Here is an 11,497-nt window from a genome sequence, read left to right as displayed (position 1 = left end):
TCAAAAAATATACAAACAATGAATGCTGGGGAGGGTGCGGAGGAAAGGGAACCTTCCTCCACTGTTTGCAGGAATGTAACTTGGTGCAACCACTATGGAGAACAGTATGGAGGTTCCTTAAAAAACTAAAAATAGAGCTCACATATGATCCAGCAATCCCACTCCTGAGCATATATCCAGAGAAATCCATAATTCAAAGAAATAGATGCACCCCAATATTCATTGCAGCACTATTTGCAATAGTCAAGACATGGAAGCAACCTAAATGTCCATCAACAAAGGAATGGATAAAGAAGATGTGGTACATATATACAGTAGAATATTACTCAGCCATAAAAAAGAACAAAATAATGCCATTTGCAGAAACATGGATGGCCCTAGAGATTGCCATACTGAGTGGAGTAAGCCAGACAGAGAAAGACAAATATCAAATGATATTGCTTATATGCAGAATCTAAAATAAGGGTATAAATGAACTTATCTACAAAATAGAAATAGAATTAGAGATGTAGAAAACAAACTTATGGTTGCCAGTGGGTGAAGAGGGGAGGGATAAATTGGAAGACTGGGATTGACATATACACATTACTATATATAAAATAGACAACTAATAGAGATCTAATGTATAGCACAGGGAACTCTACTCAATACTCTGTAATGGCCTATATGGGAAAAGAATCTAAAAAAGAGTGGATATATGCATGTGGATATATGTATATTTATAACTGATTCACTTTGCTGTACACCTGAAACTAACACAACATTGTAAATCAGCTATACGCCAATAAAAATTTTTAAAAACTTAAAAAAAATGTGTCCATTACTTAATTCAATAATGTGTATACATTCTAAAGCCTTGACAGGAGGGGTGGGCAGGGAAGAGCCTGGAGGTTCACAACAAGGGCTCTGGAATCAGGATACTTTGGCAGGTTTCCAATTCTGCCGGTCTCAAGTGACATGGGCTGCATCATATAAGATGCCAGAACTTGTTTCTTCATCTCTGTAATGGGGATGATATTCTTTTATATAACTGGTATGATAAGTGACATAATGTATTCAAAACACCTAACGCTGTAGCTGACATTACATTAAGTGCTTTATAAATTGTGGCTATTAATATAAATTTAAACTGATTTTAGTTGAAATATTGATTGATTTGTCAAAATACTTACTGTAACGACTGCGACTTTATCCTGTTCTGTAAAGTCAACTCTTTTATAAAATGAAATTTTACTTTAGGGACAGTGATAATATCTGGTTTTGCTCTGCAAAGTCCATTATATTTAAAATTTAGATGTTTCTTGAAAAAGATTTTCTTCCCTACTTTAACATGGATCTCAAAAATTAATTGTACTCACTGTTTAAAACGTGGTTTATTACTATGTGAACAAACAAAATGTGTCACATGACTTAATAGTGTTCTTCGATTTTTGTTATCTAATACATGCCAGAGGCTCACACATTTGTCTTCATATTCATAATCATGCAGATGGGTAAATATGCACATATTTTAATTTGGGAATATCATGTTATCAGTTATAGGAATAAATCAGTGAAACGAGAATGTTTTGTAGGATCAGTCATTTTAAATGTTCAATAAGTAAAAAAATAGATGAAAATCTGTTGAATTACAGATACTGACTATAATACTACAGTCAGCGCTCAACTTTTCCCTGGAGACTGTGCTTCAAAGACTGTTCCCTCACCTCAGTGTTTTCCTGGTTTCCATTTGGACCCATGTGCAACCCTGCCCCAGTCTGAGTCCTGATCTCCATCATGTCAATGAAGTATTTTGCTGCTGTTTGTTATCTGATTTTCTCCTCCTTCCTCTTCTAAATCCATGCCCCCTATTGTTAATAGATGGCTAACTGGATTGAAAAATATCAAGGATGGAAGGATTTGTGAATGAGACCAAAGCTCCTGTTGTGTCTGGGCACACAGCTCTCCTGGATTCCTTACTTTTAGCACTTCAACCCGTGGCCTCTTCCCTAGTGAACAGAACTGCACTGGCATAACTTCTTTTTTATATAAAACTGAAGTATAGTAGATTTACAATGTTGTGTTAGTTTCAGGGGTACAGCAATGTGATTTACATATATATATGTATATATATATATAAAATTTTCCTTTATAGGTTATTACAAATTATTGAATATAGTTCCCTGTGCTATACAGTAGGCCCTTGGTTTTATCTACTTTATATACAGTAGTGTGTATCTGTTCATCCCAAACTCCTAACTTATCCCTCTGTCCACCAGTATCTCTCCTCCACCCCCTTTCCCCTTTGGTAACCATAAGTTTGTTTTCTGTGTCTGTGAGTCTGTTTCTGTTTTGTGACTACGTTCATTTGTATCATTTGTTTAGATTCCACAAATCAGTCATATCAGATCATATTTGTCTTTCTCTGGCTGACTTGCATGGTCATAATCCTTAACCTGCACTTTCCTCATAGCCCAAAGGTAGAATTTATATAATTGTATATATTTTCTTGCAGACCATTTAGAACTGGAAGTGGAGATGGGGTATGGGCACCAAGATGGCCGTTTAAGTCTCAGTTCTCAATATGGGGACTGATGCTGAGCTGGGCAAGTGAGGGGAGCTGAGAGGAAGAGCATGAGTGGGCAGTGGTTCAAATCGCAAAGCAACTCAGCAGCCATGCTCCACCCCTCCTGCTCTTACTAATTCGCTGTGTGATTACAGCCTTGCACTGGGAGGAGGACTAGGGCATCACTGGAATTCTGGGGCTGATAAAATTATTTGAAATGCTTTGTTCTTGAAATTGGATCTGGACCTGGGCTTTGCTCCTGCTGCTGGTATGAGATAAATCATTTTCAGGAATCTGCCTTAGAAAACTCTAGGTCCTTCTCTCTGGAGGCTGGGAAAGAGGGACCACTGCTGCCTTAACTGTCCCCTTCAAAGTGGAATTTTCCTTGTATTAGCACAAACGCTTCTGTACTGACTTTATTTTCTTTTTTGTTTTTTTAAAGGCATAGATTATTTTATTATATATGAGCAGTTTGAGAAATAAGGTGAAAGGAACTGAAGCATTTAGGACATTTCTTAGAATATATATGAAATCTGGACCACATCCTTAAGAATATATTTGACCTTTGATATTCTATTGTCATCAACTAATAATTATATTGCCATTTTATACTCTTGCACAGATATATCACAATGCCAGATAATTATTATTTGTATTTTTAAGTCATTTTGCCCCTCATAAGTTTATGGAAAAATACAACCCTTGTAACATTTTGAATTTTAAGTTTATACTACTTAACAATGTTACCTTATGGATGTTTTAGGATGAAAATTTAAAACCACTAAATCAATAAAATATTAATTTCAATAAGCAATTTGTAAACCCATCCACACTTTCTTCCCGATCTGTCCTGTATTTTACCCACTCTACTTGTGCAATGAGGACATACAGTTTCTCAGGCCCTTGACCATATCCATTCTCTATTTTTTTAGTTTATTCTTAACTTCTTTTCAAGTTTTAACTCCTTGGAATGTCAAGAAAAACACCCTTTTGCTAAAAATCTTAAACACCTGGCCTCCTCATCTTTATCTTGCTTTCCGAGTATAAATTTACATCACAGTATTGACCACCCACCGCCTTTTTTGCTGTTATAATTTAGCAGCTGAGTGTGAACAAAGAAAAGCTCAAAACCCAGTTGTTCAGTGACCCTAAGTTGCTCACAGTCCATTGGTCCACTGTGTCATCACCCTCTCCCTTCCATACTTTTTTGAGACTCCTCTAATACCAGCCCGTACTTCCCTCCAGATTCATTGGTAGGATAAAAGGTATTATCAACCTCTATTGTTTCTGATTGTACATTGCAGTTTCATATCTCTGTGTCTTGTTACAGGTACTCTTTCTTCTTTCAAGTCCCAAAGCGAATGCTCTTCCAAGATGCATTTTCTATCCTCCTCAGTAGATGTCAATACTTCTGCTTTTTGTGACTTTTCAAATTCATACATACCATGATATTTACCAAAATCCATTACAGTCACCTCTCCTTCTTCCACAATCTGTTCATTTTGAGAGAACAAAAACTGTTTCTTAATCTTCTTTGTTTCTTTACTACTTACTACAGAAATCACTTAATGTTTGCTGAAGGACTATTGCCATCACAATTTGCCTAGACTGTTCACTGAATGTTTATTCAAAACAAGGTTACGTATTGAAATTTACTTGGATAATTTTTTTTCTTTAAGACCAGAAGCTCTCCAGACATTCTGATCCTTTCATTTAATAGTACATACTGAACCAAGTTAGTATCAGGAGATACTAGTTTGAAATCTAGATTAAGACACATATGGATTTGGAGACCTATGGAGTCCTTTTGCAATCCTTTCAAGGAGAAATAGCAGTTTATTCACTTTGTGGATACTGTTCTTTTGTACTCCCGAGCCAGTGAAGTAAGCACTTGCAGAGACCTGCGGCCCTGAGGTCAGGATGGAGCTCTATTCAAATCCCAGCTCCACTTCTTAAATTGGAACTTTGAGCAAGACAAGGTACTGAGCTCCTGGTGGGGCAAGTCTTGTCGTATGTAAAATGAAAATGATAGTATCAAACTCATAGAACTGCTTTGAGGGTTAAATCTAAATTTGTGAAAAATCTGCACCTGGGCTAATGAATAAAATTTTAGAATGGAAAATGTATGGCCCATTTCACCTCAGTGAAATGTCTTTTTTACTATACATGGGTTTTCCAGTCTAACCTGTATCACACCCTGAAGACCACACCCCAAGGGATTACCTGAACACCAGACCCAGAGCACCTGAGCAAGAATGTGTTAAGACAAATACTGCTCCCCTGATGTCACCATAGTCAACCCTAATACTCTGTAAACATTAGAGAGTCTGGGTGAGGAGAGTGGTCGTGTAAGAACCTGCTAGAGTATAGCCAGGTCTCCAGAGCAGTTCTACACAACAGAAATATAATGCTAGTCAGAAATAAAAGTTTGTCTAGAGCAGGCACATTTGAAAAGTGAAGAGAAACAGGTGAAACTAATTTCAATAATATATTTTATTCAGCACAAAACATCCACAATATTATCATTTCAACATGTAAATAATATTAAAAATGGTTAATGAGATTTCATTTCATTTCATTCTTTTTCTGAGTGCTAATGTAATAGCTAAGAACAAATCTGACCCCATATTAGATATGTTTATTTTACTTTAACCTTTGTATTCTATTATTTCTGCTTTGAGTTAAGAATGTTGCCCATAGCCTGAAATATACAGGATAGCCCATTCTCAAGGCTCTGACCTTTAAAGGTATAACACTTTTCCCTTCCTATAGAGAGAAAAAGTTGCAGAACAGAGAATAACATTGGTCTTGTTGGAGGTTTACAGGAGTATCATGACCTGACCTATGTGGACAGCTTCAAGAACAAAGGATTCAACACCAAGAAGTTTGTAGCAACCAGCCACAGCCTCTCCCCTTTTAGTGTGAAAGAAGCCTGGTTTATGACTGGGGTAAGATGATTCCTGAGGACACTAGTCCACCATCTTCTCAGTCCACTGGTTTTCAGAATAAAGTCGTCATCCCTTCTCCCAACTACTTGTCTCCCAATTTATTGGCCTGTCGTGTAGTGAGCAGAAAGAGATTGGACTCGGTAACATTAAGTCTTCAAACTATCGTGTGTATGCTATATGCATAGCACATCTTTATTTAGACTCCTGACATTTCAAATGTTCATGGGCCATATGTGGCTAGTGCCTACTGAGTTGGACAATGTAGTCTAGAAGGCTAAAACTGGAGAGTTTCTAGCCTTGCCCAATCTAGGAAAAAGAGCAGGAGAAAATGGAGTGCTTTGTGCCCCATGCCAAATATCATGGCCCAGCATGCACATAAGAGCAAGTTGGAGGCAGTGCATGGGTCTCCTCTCTCATTGCCACCATCCTTGTCTGCTGACTTTCACAAGCTCTCTCTCACACTATTAATGCTCTCTCATCAGTGACACCTGGGCACTCATCCTTAAGTGCTGTTTTTCTTTCTTTTTTTTCTTTTCATGTATCTGATTTGTTCGTTTCTCAGCATCATGTTATGTCACTGAAGCTCTGTTTTGACAATGAATTCATCTTTGCCTTCTTCAGTAAATTGATCTAAGGTTTTGACATACTCTAGTGTTGGCTCCACATATTTGCCTGATTTTAGTTGGTGACCACGGGGAACTCTATGTTGGGACATAGAATTCCAACAGCTGACCTACTCCTTGGATGTTCCCATCTTCCCTCCCTGGGGATCAGGAAAAGGTTTTATTAATCTTGACCACACAAATTTCCTAGAAAGGAGAGAAGTAAGAAGCAGGGATACAATGAAACAAGAATGGAAGTAAAACCAGAGACAAGGCTACTGTGGGTAAACTCTTGATACAGGCAGTCATATAATCATGGTCATGAACCTGATTCCTCCCCAGCATTGTAGGCTCGCTGTTCAGCAGGCCCTCTGCTAGCCCCTCATCATCTCCACAGCAACCTTTTGAAGTAATGCTTGTCTTTCTCCTTTTGCTTGGGTCAGTCATGGTTACATTTACTAAAACAGGCACACAGTTTGATGGAACCCATCTGCTCACACTTCTTTTCTTCTAGCATTGTTTGAAAGCTCTTAGATTAAAGCTGTTTATCTTCTGTGAGGATTTCTTCCAAATGACCATAAGGAGACATATAGAGAGACCAAATCTTTACCCTAAAGTCATATTTACTCACATTCTTAAAACATGCTGACCATATGTTCAGTATCTGGCTGTGCTACCAGCTGATGTGAGGGTACTCACCACCAGTCCTTAAGTGAGCTGGGCCCTGAGGGGACAAAGCAGTGTCCCTACTGCCATGGCCATGGTCCCTTTGCCTGAACAACTCATTTCCTCGAGCCCTGGCATCAGCCCTCTCCTTCACCAGCGCTTCCAAAGGCTTCTCTCTCTCTGTCACCAATTTTATTTTTATAAAAAATATGATGAAAGAAAAGGGAAACCAAAAAGAAAATGGCAAACTCTTTGAGTGCAGTGATTAATGCTGTCAAATGGAGCTAAACTGTGTCTTGATTGTAAAAGAGAAATCAATTTAGAAAGTACTGACTTGGAAGAACTTAATTGCTCATAAAATTAATTTATGGATGACTTTATTTGATGTTTGGAAACAAGAATACAAATGAACCAACTCTGATGTGTATGAATTTCCACTCTAGCCAAGAAGAGGTAACTGACAAGAACAGAAAATTGAAACAGAGAAGGTAATGGTGGTTTACCCTTCCCTGGAAATATTCCATATTAGGCTGTAAGCAGTGGACAGTTATAAAACAGTTCAAAGCTATGAATTTTAGACAAGTTTAGAATTTTAAAAAAGAACTATTTAAATTGAATTATGTTATAAAACTTCTCTGTGACTGATGTCTTAAAATCGAGGTAGGTACATGTAAGTTTATAAACAAAATTAAAGGAAATAGTATCTTCAGAAGAAGTTATAGGATAAATAACATGAAATTTGTTAAGTCCCCAAGAGCCATCAAAGCAGAACATTCCTGCTGAGATAGCAGAACTTTATTGGAAATTATCATGTAAGCAAAGAAGCAAAACCACAGCAACAGAGATTGCAGAAAACACACACACATGTATATATATTTCCATCTTTGGCAATGAAAGGATTCACATGGATATGATGACCAGTCTATAGGAACAAAAAGGAAATAGAAGAGCTTTCTATCACATATATATATATATTATATATATAAATAATATTATTTACATTTAAAATTTTCATAATAAAATGTATATGAAATAATTATTTATCTTGAAAGCTTAATTCCAATGTATATTTATATTGGGAGAAAATGAATGATACTGTGGTCACTCCTTACAACGCATAGATTACAAATAAATAATTATTAATATTAACCTTGCATATGGTTGATATTTATTGGACTGATTGGTGCAATTCTTGTATTGTCTTCTCACTAACCCAGCTTAAGAAGATTTTTCCATGCCTAATTCGCCCCCATGCTATGATTGGGTGCCTTGTCTTCATGGTCCTTGAACATGGAGGGCTCATGTGGTCTAGTGTCCTGAGGAGTTTTGAGAACAACCATTGAAGGGCAGGTGTAGGTTCATGCCCGGGGCATTGCTCCTCTCACGGGTAATTGAAATGCAATGGGAAAGGGTTTGGGGAGCAGATGGTGTGCAGTCGACAGGCACATCACTCCTATGAAGTTCCTGGGCATTCCCACAGCATCTTGGCCAGGTTGCTCTGGGTGGAAGTCTTACCTGACACTTCTTTGTGGCAGAGTACCTCTCAGACCAGGTCCAGATGAAGCCAGCCAACAGCCCCCATTCTTCACCCTCTATAGGCAAAACCCTCATGTGCTTCTTTCTTAGCACAAGGGCTTGATGTCACTTTAAAAGGTTTTCCCTCTCTCTAGGTGGAGACTAAACCATTCAACTACATATAATGTATCTTCCCATTACTAAACTATAGAGAAGGAGTGATTTTCAAGAAAAAAGAAGCCTCATACAATACACAGTTGCCTCATAAATACACAGTTAAACAATACATGCACACATACATACACAAAGTCACACTAAAAAAGAGATTAAAAAATACAACAGAGAAATAACATTTACTCAGCCCCCACGTGTGGAAGGCCTCCTATAGACTTTTCCATATGTGTTGCAAACTTGAGTCCTCACAAAAATCCCATGTTATCCCTTCTATTTTACAAATGAGAAAAATAAGATTTTGGAAGTTAACATACTCGGCAGAGTCAGGCTTGAAGATGTTGTGCCTGACTGCATGGAATTCCATGCATGCGTGCATGTCTCTTTTTCCTGCAGACCACAATGCCTCAGGGAACTACAATGCAAAAAGTAGCATGAACTTGGGTATTTATATCCCTTATCATCCCCTTATCCTTTACAGTACTCCATTCAGGTTGCAGGACATGTTTGAATAAATGAAACACATCATTTTCTACCTGCAAATGAGGCAGTGTGTGTGCTGTGTGTGCACATATACACTTATACCCATCACAGATAAATCAATACAAGAAGTGAGGTAAGAAGCAAAAGCTATGTTTATTTATGTTTTTTAAAAGAGTATGACTATAAATTAAAATTCTAAGTATTGTGAATATTCAGAACTCCAGGTATTTTTTTTAACTATTAAAGTCTTGATATTTATATTTTGTATGAAATCTGTATAATATTTAAAGTGATATTTGGCCATAGGACATATTATGTCTTCCAAAATAATAAAACACGGTATTATTTTAAACCTAGTATGTGTAATTTACCACGCTAGCTATCTTAATACTACTTAGAAATAGAATTTTAAAACTGCGATACAGATTTCCCAAATGAACCAATGTGATTTGAGAAACAGTAAATAGGTAACATAATTAAAAACAATCAAGTGAAGAATAAAACAGCAAGAGTCAAGAAGCAAAGGGGAGCTCATGGAATAATTATATCTAAAACCAAGATTAAGGATAGTTTCTATAATTAAGTGAAATTATATCTCAATCCCTTAGTGCAGTGGTTCCCAAATTTTTTGGCACCAGGGACTGGTTTCGTGGAAGACAATTTTTCCACCGACAGGGGAGGGGGGAATTGTTCAGGCGGTAATGTGAGTGATGGGGAACAGCAGGTGAAGCTTCGCTAGCTTGCCCACTGCTCACCTTCTGCTGTGTGGCCTTGTTCCTAACAGGCCTCAGACCAGTAGCCATCCATGGCATGGGGCTAAAAGAGCACCACTCTATTTACAGAGTTTTAAGAGATTAATTAAAGGCCAAATTTTTCAAGGAAAAGGCTCTACAAAATCAGGGAGGGGGAAATCCTTATCATGTGTCTCTCTTGGTTGTGTACAGTGCAAGATGTAAATGATTATATCTCATATGGAAATGTTATTTGAAAATCAAAAGATTCCAAATGTGATTATTTATAATATCCAAGGAAATACTGTCTCTATACTCTTTCATGCATACTGTAAATACCAGATAAATATCTAAGGTTAAGAAGACATTGTCAAATGTTTACTTTAAGCAAAGACCCCAGTACTCTTGTTGCATATGTCAATGGCATGATCATCAGTTCCCGTGCAGTCAGGTGGAATTGCACATGTGGAGATGAGATGTCTTAAAGGCCCTAATGTAAATCAAAACCACAATAAGATGTCACCTCACACCTCCTAAGATGGCTGTTATCAAAAATATAAAAGATAACAAGTGTTGGCAAGGAGGTGGAGAAAAGGGAACCCATGCGCACTGTTGGTGGGGATGCAAATTGGTGCAGGCATTATGGAGAACTGTATGGAAGTTCCTCTAAAATTAAAAATAGAACTATCATATGATCTAACAGTCCTTCTTCTGTGTATATACATAAAGGAAATAAAAGAAGTAGCTTGAAGAGATATCCGTGCTCCCATGTTCATTGCAGCATTATTCACAATAGCCAAGATATGAAAACAACCTAAATGTCTGCTGAATGGATAAATGCATATACATATAATAGAATACAATTCAGCCTTAACAAAGGATATCAACATGGAGGTCATTAAGATAAGTGAAATAAACCAGTCACAGAAATAAATATACTGCTTATCTCACAAGTGGAGTCTAAAGAATTTGAATGCATAGAAAGGGATTAGAATGGTGATTACTAGGAAGGAGGAGGTGGGGAAATGGGAAGATGTTGGCCACAGGATACAAATTATGAATGATGAATAAATCTAGAGATGGAATGTATAGCACAATGAATGTAGTTAATGTTACTGGAAATTTGCTAAAAGAATAGGTATCGGATGCTCTCACCACGCATACGAAAAATGGTATTTATGTGAATAGGTGATATGTGAATTAGCTTGACTGTAGTAATCATTTCACTATGTTTCAATATATTAAAAAATCATGTTTTGTACTATAAATATATATAATTTTATTTTAAGAAAGAACAAATATTAATTTCAAGATTCAGTTTCCAAGCAAGGGTATGATAGGAATAGACTCAGATTAAAATTCTCTTATTTAATTATCTAAAAACTATCATATCCTTTCATTCTATTTTGATATATAATTCACTAGTTTGAAACCATTTTAATTATATAAGTATTTAGATAGACAGAATTGAATGTGCAAAAATTAAATTAGCTTTTCTAGTATCTAGTTTTACATATTATTTATTTCTTTGGTTTATCATAAATATATTATTGAAATATTCTGGATTCAGTAAATTTGATTTAAAATCCAACCTGCTCCTGACCACCTCTGTGGCTTTGGCAGGCAAGTCAACCTCTCTGAGCTCCAGATGTTTCTTCTGTAAAACAGAAAAAAAAAGAAAAAATTAAATGACATTGAATAGCCAACACTTTAATAAGAAAAAAATGTTCATCAGCTTTATAAAACTTAATTTATATAACTACTTCTTCACAAATGAATACATGATTTGTTTTCATTTTCATCGATTTTGTATTATATTTCACAGTTAGTAAAATT

Source organism: Phocoena phocoena, chromosome 9, assembly GCF_963924675.1.
Source record: "Phocoena phocoena chromosome 9, mPhoPho1.1, whole genome shotgun sequence".
Classification (NCBI taxonomy): Eukaryota; Metazoa; Chordata; class Mammalia; order Artiodactyla; family Phocoenidae; genus Phocoena; species Phocoena phocoena.
This window is presented reverse-complemented; position numbering follows the sequence as displayed.